The sequence below is a fragment of the Triticum dicoccoides genome, chromosome 7A (genome assembly GCF_002162155.2).
Source record: "Triticum dicoccoides isolate Atlit2015 ecotype Zavitan chromosome 7A, WEW_v2.0, whole genome shotgun sequence".
Taxonomy (NCBI): domain Eukaryota; kingdom Viridiplantae; phylum Streptophyta; class Magnoliopsida; order Poales; family Poaceae; genus Triticum; species Triticum dicoccoides.
In genome coordinates this window covers 422,713,540-422,728,586 of record NC_041392.1, presented here as the reverse complement: position 1 = coordinate 422,728,586, position 15,047 = coordinate 422,713,540, and positions in this window count along the sequence as shown.

Genomic DNA, 15,047 nt, shown 5'->3' with positions numbered 1-15,047 from the left:
GTGAACCGCATGCCATATATCGCACACACTTTGATCTGGATGACCATTTGTTTTGTGTTGCCTAATCACAAACAGTTCATTCGAGTAAACTGTATCCTGAATATCGCACACACCTCCATCTGGATTCCCATTTCTTTTGTTCCTCCTCATTGCGAACAGTTAATTGAACTGAATTGTATGCCATGCATCACACACGCAACTAAAATCTAAACCGGGTTTGATGGCTCCGCCATCGCAAATGTTTTGCACCTTTTTGACGGTTTTTACACCACCGTTTGCGATTATGGCATCGCACACAGCTTCGTCAAAGGGTCTCTAATCGTAGTGTCACGTTAGCAGCATCCTGCAGTAGTGTATGTTGAAGATCCTCCCCGGCAACAGAGCCAGAAATTCCTTTTGATAGCGGCTTGAAGCTACGTCGGTATTTACCCAAAGAGGAAGGGATGATGCAGCACAACAACGGTAGGTATTTCCCTCAGTGATGAAACCAAGGTTATCGAACCAGTAGGAGAACCAAGCAACACAACGTAAACATCACATGCACACAAAAAATAAACACTCGCAACTTGACGTGTAAAAGGGGTTGTCAATCCCTTTCGGGTATGGCGCCCAAGATAGTGTAGTGACCCGACCTTAGATGGTCAAGTCTCTATGATTAAGTGTCATCCCTGGATCGGTACGCTGACACACACAGTACTCGAGGATTTGTAACAGAGGTAAATCACATGTATAAAGTAACATAAATTCTATTACCTCAATCCAAATAGCAGAAGTAACAACAAGGTTGTGGATTCCCATCAACACCGACGACAAAGTTGAGTGTAGAAATCATAACCCTAACGTATCACTTACTCGTCGTAAGAATCCTGCAACATGAGACGTTGTAGCCACAAAGGGTTAGTATATTGAATGTACTGGCAAATTCACACCATAGGATAATGATGAATAAAGGCTATCACTACATGCATATTTGGCTGGTGGAAAAGCTCTATGGTTATCATGTTTTTGCAAAAAGCCAATTTTTCCCTACTTCAAAGGAATATATTTTATTTAACTACAAAGTTGGTTGATAATATTGAGAAGGTTCCTCCAACTCAATCCCAAATTAACATCAATAACCCAAGAAATTATTTAAGTAATGTGTTGAGATCAATATGAAAATCCAAGAACCAGATACTCAAGATGTCCATAACCGAGGACACGGCTAACCATTATTAGTTTGTACACTCTGTAGAGGTTTGCGCACTTTTCCCCACAAGACTCGATCGCCTCCGTTGGGTTTCTCTCACTAGATGGTGTTTGAGAAACGGGTGACCGAGACATAGTCTTTCAGAAGCATTAACTCCTTACTCCGGGCAGACCATACAAAACCTACATCCCTCTACCTGCTGATCCACCTCTTCAAGAGCTTCACGCAACTTACTCAACTATGCTAGAGCCCATAATAGCTTGTGGCTGGACATAGAAGTTTCTAGCATGAATAATCTTATGATCCCTTTGAGCCTGGGTGGCATTCCATAGGGTGATCACACGGGTCCTCCGGGATCCCCTTGGGCAAACACTGAGTTCTCCAGGTGCCCGGGCAAACCACTGGGTACTCCAGGGTGCCCCAACCAATCCATCCAGATGTGTATTAAAGTAGGCACCTTAAGTTAACCATTAAATAATAACTCTCACATCTATCATGAATTCTCTCAAACCAATCCACATCTACGAGCATAGCATAGCAATATGAGCATAACGTTAAAGTAACTCCCGGGGTTTGAATGCAGGGCAATAGGTTCCTACCTCATCAACTACTTCCCGATACCCACATGTTATCAATTCCTAACCATGCAATGTTTGAGGGTGAGACTAATGCATAAAAACTGGGTACGAAAGGGATATGATCAAAGTGTGAACTTGCCTGCAATGTTGATGAATATGATTCGCACTCATAACTCTTGATAGTTCTACTCGTCACACTCCGATCAATCTATCATAAGCAAGCAATAGTAACCACACATAAGCAATCACTCAAAAGATCAGAAAGATCAAAGAAGACGATTCAGAAAACTTCAAAACCAAGCAAATAACTCTCGCAACATAAAATAATTTCTAACAATACCAAAATATGTGAATTTGACCTTATAGAAAGTTTAGGTCAAGAGATTCGATTTGCAAAAAGAATCAACTCAAATGGAGCTACGAAACTCATGTTATGATCAAACAAAGTTTGAATTCCAATCTGGTCTAATTCAAATTTTAAACTTTCAAAAACATGTTTAAGTTGGATTACTGGATAGAGGGGATCATAACGAAGAAGTGAGCGTTGGTTTCGTTCGATTTGGACTAACGATTAAAAAGTTATGCTAGTATGAAAAATAGGGCCAATCTCTAAATAAAATACTCACAAACAGGTCCCTGGCAGAAAACTAAAATAAAAGAGAAAGACTAAATAGCGAACATTCGCTACAGAAGCTTATATGACGAAAACGTTCGCTGCGAAGACTAAAACAATGAACGTTCACTACTTAACTAGGTTATTAAAAAAACTGTGTTTAAACAAAAGAACCGAAGGCTGAAAATAAACGGATTGGACCGGGCGGTTTTACCGGTCCACGGCGGGTCAACAGGACGGTGGTTTCTGGCGGCTGCAACAGGAAGTGCGGCGGCGGGCAATGGCGAGATGGTGGCGGGGCTACGCGGCGCGGGAGATGGCTACTACGGCGCGGGGCGGTGCTAGGCGGCGAGCGGCAGCAGCTAGCGGCGAGTGTGGCGCGGCGGAGGTGGTCTGTGCGACGGTGGCGCATCCCGGCGGGAGGCGGCGAGATGCGGGGAGAGAGAGAGAGAGAGGCAGGGCCCAGGGCTTCGGATTATATAGAGGAGAGGGGCGACACGAAGCTTGGAGGAGGGGGCAGAGGAGGCTAGAGCGGGCACGAACGCCGATGTCGGCGCTCGGGAGGCGTGCGGCCGCCGGTCTCCTACGCGAGGAGGGAGACGGCGCGGTCGGGTGGGCTGGCTTGGCCTGGCCCGGTTGGGTGCTGGGCCGGCCCAATCGGCGAAGAAGTTTTAAAAACATTTTCCAGACAATTAAAACAATAAAAACAAAATAATTAAAAATATTATATAGCCATATAATATATCAAAATTTTCAAAAAAAGATTTTCTACGACGTGGACATTTTTCTAGCACCAAATAAAATTCGCAAAAATTTGAACAAATCAAACAATGCTACTGGTGCAATAAAAACTCAACAAAATCATTTTAAAAAATACCAAAATGATTTCAAATTATTTTTTCTCCAATTTTCTATTGTAGGTAATCATGTTACCCTATTTTTCGTAGATTTCATTTTTGGAAAAAGTTAGTTTGAATAAAACCCAAATAACTCCAAATTGAAAATAATTTCAAAAGGACTTTGAATTTGATCCTTTTAAACTCCCAACTCATATTTCATATAATTTGAAGAAGTCATTTTATCTTCTCTCATGAAAATCATTGAGTTGCTTGAAGTTTCTGAATTAAAAATATTTCCAAATGAAATTCAAGTCTTTTCAAAACCCTTTTCATTTATTTAAATGGCAGAAGTCATGTCATCTTCTCTCTAGGGTTTTGTATTTGAAAAGAATTTGAATTCCCAAAGATCATAAATGCAAAATGAAAGTTTGGGAAAGTCCTTTTATTCCCTCTCATTTAACTTCCAATTTTATTCAAATTCACTCACTTTCAGTCAATCAATCACACAACAATCAAAACTATCTATTTATTCAAACATTCCAAAATTTAGAATTTTGGGATGTTACAGATAGGCAAACAGACGTGAATAAATTGTAGTAGATTGATAGATCGAATGCCAAATAAAATAAATAAGAATAAATTGCAGCAAGGTATTTTTGTATTTTTTTGGTTTAGTAGATATGAAAATAAGGCAAAGGAAAATAGATCGCAAAGGCAAATAATATGAAGAAGAGACCGGGGGGCCTTAGGTTACACTAGTGGCTTCTCTCAAGAAAAATAGCAAACTGTGGGTGAACAAATTACTGTTGGGCAATTGATAGAACTTCAAATACTCATGACGATATCCAGGCAATGATCATTAGATAGGCATCATGTCCAAGATTAGTAGACCGACTCGTGCCTCCATCTACTACTATTACTCCACACATCGACCGCTATCCAGCATGCATCTAGTGTGTTAAGTTCATGGAGAAACGGAGTAATGCAATAAGAACAATGACATGATGTAGACAAGATATATTTCTGTAGAAATAGACCCCATCGTTTTATCCTTAGTAGCAATGATACATACATGTCGGTTCCCCTTCTGTCAGTGGGATCAAGCACCGTAAGATCAAACCCCACTACAAAGCACATCTTCCCATTGCAAGATAAATAGATCAAGTTAGCCAAAGAAAACCCAAATATCGGAGAAGAAATACGAGGCTATAAGCAATCATGCATATAAGAGATCGAAGAAACTCAAATAACTTTCATGGATAAAAAGAGATAGATCTGATCATAAACTCAAAGTTCATCGGATCCCAACAAACACACCACAAAAGAGATATATCATATGGATCTCCAAGAGACCATTGTATTGAGAATCAAACAAGAGAGAGGAAGCCATCTAGCTACTAACTATGGACCCGAAGGTCTATAAAGAACTACTCACGCGTCATCGGAGAGGCACCAATGGAAGTGGTGAACGCCTCCGTGATGGTGTCTAGATTTGATCTGGTGGTTCTGGACTCTACGACGGCTGGAGTTGATTTTCGTGACTCCCCTAGGGTTTCTGGAATATTGGGGTATTTATAGAGTAAAGAGGCGGTCCAGGGGGCCACCCGAGGTGGGCACAACCCACCAGGGTACGCCTGGGCCTCCAGGCGCGCCTGGTGGTTTGTGCTCCCCTCGGAGTAGCCCCTAGGTGCTTCTTTGTCCCATTAGTTGTCTTCTGGTCCAAAGAAATCCACAAAAAGTTTCGCTGCGTTTGGACTCTGTTTGGTATTGATTATCTGCAATGTAAAAACATGCAAAAAATAGCAACTGGCACTTGGCACTATGTTAATAGGTTAGTACCAAAAAATGATATAAAATGATTATAAAACATCCAAGATTGATAATATAACAGCATGGAACAATAAAAAATTATAGATATGTTGGAGACGTATCACACCTTGGTGGGTAGTGGCCTCCCTGGTCAACCTTCGGTGCCCATCTTCCGGTATATAAGGTCATTTTCCCTAGAAAAAAATAAAGAGAACATTTTCGGGACAGAACAGCGCCGTCTCGAGGCGAAACTTGGGCAGGAGCACTTTTGCTCTCTGGCGGAGCGATTCCGCTGGGGATAATTCCCTCTGAGAGGGGCAAATTGAAGCTATCATCATCACCAACAACCCTCTCATCGTGGGATGGCCAATCTTCATCAACATCTTCAATAGCACCATCTCATCTCAAAACCCTAGTTCATCTCTTGTGTTCAATCTTTGTATCAAAACCTCAGATTGGTACATGTGGGTGACTAGTAGCGTTGGTTACATCTTGTAGTTGATGCTAGCCATTTTATTTGGTAGAAGATTATATGTTCAGATCTATTATGCTATACAATACCCCTCTGATCTTGAGCATGAATATGTTGTGTGAGTAGTTACTTTTTTTCTTGAGGACATCGGAGAAGTCTTGTCATATGTAATCATGTGAATTTGATATTCGTTTGATATGTTGATGATATGTATGTTGTGATTCCCTTAGTGGTGTTATGTGAACGGCGACTACATGAAACTTCACCATTTTTGGGTCTAAGGGAGTGCATTGTGGAGTAGTTATTAATTGATGGGTTGCTAGAGTGACAGAAGCTTAAACCCTAGTGTCGATGTATTAAACATGGATGTGTAAATATGCTGACTTATGAATAGACAAGTGACAGCTCTTCCGCCTAAGGAACGCTTTAATGAAAGTTCCAAAGTCAAAAGAAGTAGCTCTCCGAGAGATCAAGGCATCAAGAAGACCAAGACAAACTAAAGGAAGAAGCACTGGAAGTGGCTATCACCGACAAGCCTGAGCCGGCAAGACGGAAGCCCGACAAAACCCGCGGCAAGTAGATACCCGCCAACGTCCAGTGCTCCACCTCATCAGATAGCTGATATTCGTCTGGTGAGGTGTCGAGCCCGTAGGCCTTGCGGTGGAGCTCGCATGCACGTGTCGGCTCATCGGGGAGCGAATTACCTTTATCGACACCCGTCCTAATGGCGTGTCAAGCTAATAAGAGGTAGATGAGCAAGCGATGCGACAACCTTACCAGGGCTCCTCCTCCTTGCAAAACCTAGTGACGCACATAATGCATTTTGTCCTAACTAGCAGAGTTAGGTATGATAGTTATGTTTCTATCTAATCACCCAGTAAAGACCCTTTTGCCATTGTTAACCCCTTGAGTTATGAAAGGAGGGCCTGGGAAACCTTTATGAGAGTTCGGACCCATGGTAACCTCAAGCATATGTGCCCATGCAGCTACTTTCTCCTCACATCTTGCCAGGGTTGAGCGCTCCGTGCACCTACGCACTCACACAACCAATACATCCAAGCAGGAGTAGGGTTTTACGCTTCTCAGTGGCCCGAACCCTGGGTAAATCTTGTTGCGCCCCTTGTTGTTCTTTCTCTTTGCATTGAGCACTTCCTACAAAAAAATACACTTATGTGATGATACGTGTTTGTCACAGTAGGTCACATTTTCTGTCATGTATGTACATCCATGAAGATTTTATGACAGAATCAAGATAGTCATACCTGTGCTATCATAGAAGTGTTCCATGACAATACCAAAATTATCATCATAGAAGTGTTCACTTCCGTGACGATAAATGACGCGTCATGGAAGTGCTTTCATCAAGGGTAACCAACACGTGGCATCCACCGTAACGGGTCGCCGTTAAGCTATCGGGTCCGGTTTTGGATCCGATAACCCGTTAACATCCCGGACCAATGGGGATTTTCCACGTGTCAAATTCTCATTGGCTAAAGGAAACATGTGTCATCTCGTCATTGGATCAGATGGGCGCCTATGATATGTCGACACATGCAACGGCCCAACACTAGCCCATTTAGCTTACAAAGGCCGTCCCGTTTGACTTGGTCAAAAGTTAGCGGGTCAGACCATGAAGAGACGGCTCGATAACTCAAGTCCCGTTAGGGCCTTCCCAAAATTGGCACAACAACGTCATGTGGGCCATCATATATAACACCTGCCCGTTTCACTTTCGGCCCTTGTATGGCCCACAACATCTTTCGGCCCATATGAGGCCTTTCATATCTTTAGGCCCTTTAGTGCCCCACGGTGTCTCTGGCCCATAATGAACAATAAATTTCTTTCTACCCATTAATGGCCCATGATTCACATGGGCCGTTTCCAGCCCGTGTTAGCTTTCGGCCTACTACCGGCCCATATGTTCTTGGGCTCATTTCTGTACCGTTACTGGCCTGTTCCCCTAATGGGCCAAACTCAGCCCGTGGTTAGAATCGGCCCATTTGTGGCATGTTAACCCATTGCGCCATTTCTAGCCCCTCCTATATTTTGACCCATTAGCGACCCGTTATGCTTGTGACAGAATTAAGCCTTTGATGTCTTCCGGACTGTTAACGGCCATTACCGTGTTGGCCCGATACCAATTACGCCCGTTTACGACCCCAGTGGACACATTTATCCGACGGCCCGAGGCCCATCGATTCTATGGCACGTTGGAGGCCCATTTATCCGCTGGCCCGTAGGAGGCCCATTGATCCTACGGCTTGTAGCAAGGTCAAGGTTACCACGGTCCGTATATGGCCAATGGTTTTTGCGTCCACTAGCAAACTAGGGAAAAAGAAGACTAGGAAATAAATAAGCCTGAAACTAACGCTAGGCTATGAAGGCGATTGCACAGATTACATCCACTGGGCATCAAAGTTCTCCACCAATGCAAATATAGGGAACACCCTACACTATACAAAAATGGCTTTCTGTTTTCTTCAGCCGGTGGCTGCACGTTAAGAAAAAAATTTGTATCACAACAAAACAAATTACAACCATAAAACAAAAGAAAGATTGGCATAAAAGTTAACAATCTAGTAGATAAATGCACCACCATAAGTTTAGAAGCTCAGTTCATTTGACCTTACTGTTACGGTTTCATGGTGTACTCTCCGATGGAGCACCATAACCTTTGCCTTCATTTCTCCTAGGCTCCTGAACAACATAGAAAATGTATGATAGCCTGGTTTCTAAGCCACGCATACCTTGATGACATCAAACAATGGTTGCCCTTGTTTCACAAAGGGTCTCTCTTAGGGAATGGACTTGTGTCTGCAGCACAGATATACCATCGTTTTGAGCTTGCGTATCTTGATCATGAGGCAGTTTGGACGAGATTGCCTTAACAACCAACCCAGTATTATGCAGGAACGTGCTTTTGGCACTGTTAGTGGACATGTACTGACCCAGGTGACATTGCAGTTATAGTTGTCTTGTCACCTTCAGAAGGTGGCGGTTCCACCATTTTTCCATAGCTTGCTGAAAAGTTGAGTTTTTACATCAGTAGTACCAGAACAGGAGATATTAAGGAGGCAGCAAAACCAAACAAAATACCTTTGGTCTATATACAGAACTTATTCTGGTGAACCCATGTAAAATATTAGTTGCATTTTACTGCAATGTACATAATAAAACTAGGTTCCAAACATATGACCTTGAACCATGGCTAATGTATTGTCTATTTCTTCACATTGTATTGATAGCTAAGGATAAAGAGACAAAGTTTATAATGGGTAAGTATAGTATGACATCATTCATATCACAAAACAACTGAGAACAGACAAACAGGCAATTGTAACATTGTGTGGGCAAGTCCAGCACGAAACTAGATTACAGATCAAGATCAAAGGAACATCACTCCTCTCTTTTAAACCTTGTAAGGTGCAATGATACGCTAAGACAATTGTGTATAAAATTCAAAAGAGTAATAGACGTTGGGTGAAAACCATGCAGTTCAATGCACAAGTTAGAGTAAGTGGTAGTTAAAAGGCATGAGGATTAAGGACTTACAATAGCGGCTTTGACTGGTGTAGTCATTCCCTTCGTCTTGTTGTGTGACAGTCCTTGAAGATTTTCACAACATTTTGTTCAAGTACTTTTTGGTCCTTGTGGTCTTTCCTCTACATTTGGAACAAGTCAATATAGATCTAATAATATGGAACAGCGAAAAGAGTGAAACAACAACTAATTACAAGAGCCTCGCAGTGCGCAATATAGCTATGAGATCCTGTCGTCTCTTGGAATTTCACTTTCATACAGTTGACCGTGTTCTTTGAACAGTTCACCTACAAGAAGATAGATTTGTGAGGCACATGCGTAAATAGGAGTTCAACATGTGATCTAATCACATACATATAATGTACTTGATACTTTGGATCAGACCAATGTTTAACGAGGCCTCTCCAGTCTTCATACGATCTATTTTCCACTGGAGATGTTTGGGCAAGTTCACTGTTAGCCTTGCCTTCAAAGTGAGTTTTCCTCAAGTTATACTGATACTATCACAAAGCAGACATGAAAACATCAGTGCAAGCTTGTCTGGTTGCATCATCTTGGCTATTCATCTTGAACCTCATCTGTTGAAAATTACGGGAGACTCATTATTAGCAACCAAGAAAGTATGGGACAGAGCAAGGCGATATTACTAGTTTCCATGCATAACCATACTTACAGATAAATGGTCGAGGAAGGTGTTGAACTGGGTTTCATCTTTGTCATTCATGTACTGAATCCATGTTCGGAGGATACGTGCATGACACCTAACGACAACCGATGCCTATGATACTAACTTGGTTGACTCTGTAGCATCACATGGCCTTTTTAAACCTGCTTCAAAACGGATCTCCATTCTTACTCCTCTAGATTTAGTTAACTTATTGAGCATTATACCTGATGTTTGTTTCCTCTTGCGCCTAGGTGCTAGTCCAACAATGAACATAGGAAGTGTTAGTGTATATCAAACTGCGAGACTACATATAAAGAAGCATGCAACTGTAACTTGACTCCAGCAACTACCTTCTTGCTGTTGAAGCTCACAAGGTTCATCTGACCTTGCCAACTCGTCTTGTGTCAAGAGTGCTTCAGAAGTAGTGTCAGGTGGCAAGGGATCTTAGGAACGTGCTGCTAGCTGAGTTGACAAATGAGTAACTCGTGCAGCTGGTTGTACTGTGGAAGGTGTTGCAAGAACGAGGGCTGTCGCTGCTTGTTTGGCGGCAGCTATTAGTTTCTATTTGGCTTGTTTTGTAGCACGTGTGGCATGGTATACTGCGTTTCTACAATTTTCCTCTGGACTTTGCCTTTCTATTGCACCATCAGTACCAGCAGAATCTGCATAATTCTTCCGCTTCCATTTCCGTGTGTCCTTAGTACTAACACCATCCCCTGTCATTCTGCGTTCCTTCTCTTTCTCTGTGCCATGTTAAGACAAGCCGACAAGAAAAAGGAATAAAAATTTAGTTCTTCAAAACAAATTGATGCGTGATATAGACGAACTGGACTTTGATGTTAGACAACCACATGATAGGAGGGTGTAATATGTACGAAAAATAGGATGGCTTGATATAATCATAACTATGATGTCTAAACTAAGTAGAAGGCATTTCAATAAATTAGAAGCAATGCAATGGAAGGTAGGCACCATATTAAAGATGCTACAAATATCGCTCTGCCAAGTTAACAGTGTCTCGCCATAACCGGCGTTTAAACAAATGTGAAGCAGTACAAGAAATAAATCATATGCAAGATGCAAACAACATCACACTACCAAGTTAAAGGTCTCTCGTCATTAGTGCCATTACATATTCATAGCTTATGATGTGTAAACTAAGCAACGGGCATTTCAACAAATTAGAAGGAATGAAAGCTAGAAACCATATGTAAGACGCAACGAATATCACTCTACCAAGTTAAAAATGCCTTGTCATTAGTGCCATTTCAGCAAATTAGTAGTACAAGCTAGAAAATAATGCGAGATGTAAACTATATCAGACTCCCAAGTTAAACGTGTCTTGTGAAAAGTGATTGTTGCAGGTTACACAATAGTAGTCCTTTGATGTAAGAACATGGTGTGATAGACATATATTGTATTTTCTAGAAATAGGAACATGTGTCTTATTCACAAGTATAATGTGTAAAGTAAGCAGATGGAATTCAACAAAATTAGAAGCAATACAAGCTAGACATCATAAATAACATGCAACCACCTATAACAGTGCCATGTTAGAGGGAGCACCTGTGGTGGTAGACAAGGGGGGACGTGCTCATCATCAACACGACTACTTTTAGTGTCTATGCATGTGTTGTCCTCCAAATCTTGTTGGGGGGATGGCCGAGTAGAATGTGGACAGGCCCTCCGTTTGGAAGAAGCACCTTTATCCACTGCCTTGCTAATTTCTTTCTACTTTATTAATTTTGCATTGTCAAGTAAAACCGACAAGAAAAAGCAATAAAATCCACTCTTCAGAACTCATTCATGCATGATACTCACAATCACTACCTTCATGTAAGGCAAACACATGATACGAGGATGGAATATGTACGAAAAACAGGAGGACATGGCAAATTCACAACTATTTGTGTAAACTAAGAAGAAGTAATTTAATCAAATCACAAGCAATACAAGTGAGACACCGTATGCAGCATGCAAGACAATATCACACTGCCAAGCTAGAGAAAGCAACTGGGATGCCGGTTTCGCTGGAAGACCTCCATCAGTCCCTGCCTTATTTTTTTCGTTCCTATTTCCCAATTGTATTGCCTTGTTAAGGCAAACCCACAAGAAAAATGAATAAAAATTCGGTTTTCAGAATTCATTGATGCAGGATGCTGACGAGCACTACTTAAATGTAAGGCGACCGCATGATAGGACGATTGAATGTGTAAGAAAAAGGACATCATTGCATAGTTAAAGCTATGATGTGTAAACTAAGCAGAAGGCATTTCAACAAATTAGAAGCAATGAAAGCTAGACACCATATGAAAGATGCAACGAATATCACTCTACCAAGGTAAAACAGTCTCGTCAGAAGTGCCATTTCAACAAATTAGAAGTAGTACACGCTAGAAAAGAATGCGAGATGTAACCTATATCACACTCCCAAGTCAAACATGTCTTTTGATAAGTGATTGTTGCAGGTTATACAACATTAGTACTTTGATGTAAGAACATGGTGTGATAGACAGATATTCTATGTTTTAGAAACAGGAACACGTGTCTTATTCACAAGTATAATGTGTAGAGTCAGCAGATGGAATTCAACAAAATTAGAAGCAATACAAGCTAGACATCATACATAACATGCAACGACATATAAAAGTGCCAAGTTAGAGGGAGCACCTATGATGGTCCACTAGAGGAGACGTTCTCATCATCAACACAACTACGTTGACTGTCTATGTGTGTGTTTTCATGCAAATCTTCTTGAGGGGTGGCAGATGAGAATTTGTAGAGCCCCCCCATTTGGAAGGAGCACATTTATCCACGGCCTTGCTAATTTCCTTCCGCTTTATTGATTTTGAATTGTCGAGTAAAACCGACAAGAAAAAGGAATAAAATTCACTCTTCACAACTCATTCATGCATGATACTGACAATCACTACTTTGATGTAAGGCAAACACATGATACCAGGATGGAATATGTACGAAAAACAGGAAGGCATGGCATATTCACAACTATTTGTGTAAACTAAGCAGAAGCCATTTCAACAAATAAGAAGCAATGCAAGCTAGACACCACATGAAAGATGCAACCAATATGACTCTGCCAAGGTAAAAGCATCCCATCATAAATGGTGTTTGAACAAATTAGAAGCAACACATGATATAAATCATATGAAAGATGCAACTAATATCACACTGCATATACTAAAAGTGTCTCATCATATTGATTGATGTGGGATACAAAAAAACAATAGTTTTATTTAACGATATGCTTAATAGACAGATGTACTATGTACTAAAAATAGGAATGCATGTCACATTAACAGGTATAATGTATAAACTAAGCAGAATAGCACATGCAATTTAACTAGATTGGAAGAATTACAATCTAGACACCATATGCAACATGCAACCACATATCACACTACCAAGTTAGAGCAAGCACCTGCGATGCTGGTGTAGGGATAATGCAGTTACCAACTACAAAGCTATGTTCACTATCTTCATCTAGCCTTGCTGTTTCATGAGAATTGATAATCCTCAAGTGCAAGGAATCATGGTAGCACTTTCCAAAGGTGGAAGTGATAAGTATGCAGTGTCGATCCCACAAGGAGCTAAAGGTAAGATCAATATTCTCTCAAGTCCTATCTGCAACAGATACGACTCTACGTACACCAAGCGTTTGCTTCCAACTAGAAACAAGAAATAAAACTATGTTGTGGGTATGAAGAGTATAACTTTGCATGATATCGAAGAACTAAAATATAAAAGTAGGTGCTGTTAATATAAAGTTAGAATATATTACTATATATTATAAATAGAGAGTGTGGAATAATGATGGATCGGTGTGCGGAATTGTCCTAGGCAATTGTTAACAAGATTGGTAGTCGTCATTGAAATTTTATATGAGGGAGAGGCATAAGCTAACATACTTTCTCTCCTTGGATAATATGCACTTATGATTGGAACTCTAGCAAGCATCCGCAACTACTAAAGATAATTAAGGTAATACCCAACCATAGCATTAAAGCATCAAGTCCCCTTTATCCCATACGCAACAACCCCCTTACTCGGGTTTAAGCTTCTGTCACTCTAGCAACCCAATATAAGAGAATGATGAATGTATTGCAACACCCTATAGCGGGAATCCTTCACGTGTGCGCAGCACGAAAGGAACTATAGGACAACGCCAAAATAAAACATACAACTCGCACCAATCTAGATCATCAATCAACCCAAAGACAAATGAAATCTACTCAAAACATCATAGGATGGCAACACATCATTAGATCATGATATGTTGCACAAAGCACCATGTTTAAGCAGGGGATTACAGCGGGGTGCGGGGGAGTGGACTGCGTAAAAGATATGATGATGGTGATGTTGATGAAGACGATCACCATGGCGATGGTTCCCCCGATGGCACTCCAACACCACCGAGAGAGAGGGGGAGAGGTTCTCTCGCTTGTGCTTGCTCCTCCATGGCCTCCCCACTAGATGGGGAGAGGTTCTCCCTCTGGACCTTGACTTCCATGGCGATAATGCCCCCCTTTGGGATCCTCCTCCATGGCCTCCGGTGATTATGGCCCCCTCCGGCAGGGTGCTAGAGAGGGCCTAGATTGGATTTTCGTGGCTACACAGGCTTGCAATGGCAGAACTCCCGATCTATCTTCTGTTCTGGGGTCTTTTGGATTTATAAGAAGGGTTGGTGTCGGTTTTATGTTAGGGGGCCCCACGAGGCGATCACAAGGTCGAGGGGCACGCCTAGGGGGGTGGGTGCCCCACCCTTGTGGTGGCCTCGGGACTCATCTTCTGTATCTTTTTCTTCCAGTATTTTTCATATTTTCCAGAAAAATTCTCCGTTAATTTCAACCCATTCCGAGGACTTTTATTTCTGCACAAAAACAACACCATGTTAGTTCTACTGAAAACAGTGTCAGTCCGGGTTAGTTCTAATCAAATCATACCAAAATCATATGGAATTGTTGTAAACATGGCATGAATACTTCATAAATTATAGATACGTCGAAGACGTATCAGCATCCCCAAGCTTAATTCCTGCTCGTCCTCGAGTAGGTAAATGATAAAAGAAATAATTTATGAAGTGTGAATGCCATCAAGTGCACAAGTTTGATCAATGAATGTCCCAAGCATTATTCTTTATCATAAATAGTAGCTCATCTTCATAATACTTCTCATGATCAAGTAACAAGCTATCCACAAATTAAAGTATAGACCATAAACTTTCTTGAAAGCTAACAAACTATGTTCTCAGTCACCAAACAATTGCAATTCATCTTATTTTAGGAAGTGTCTATGTAAGAGCTTTGATTTAGCAAATTCCAC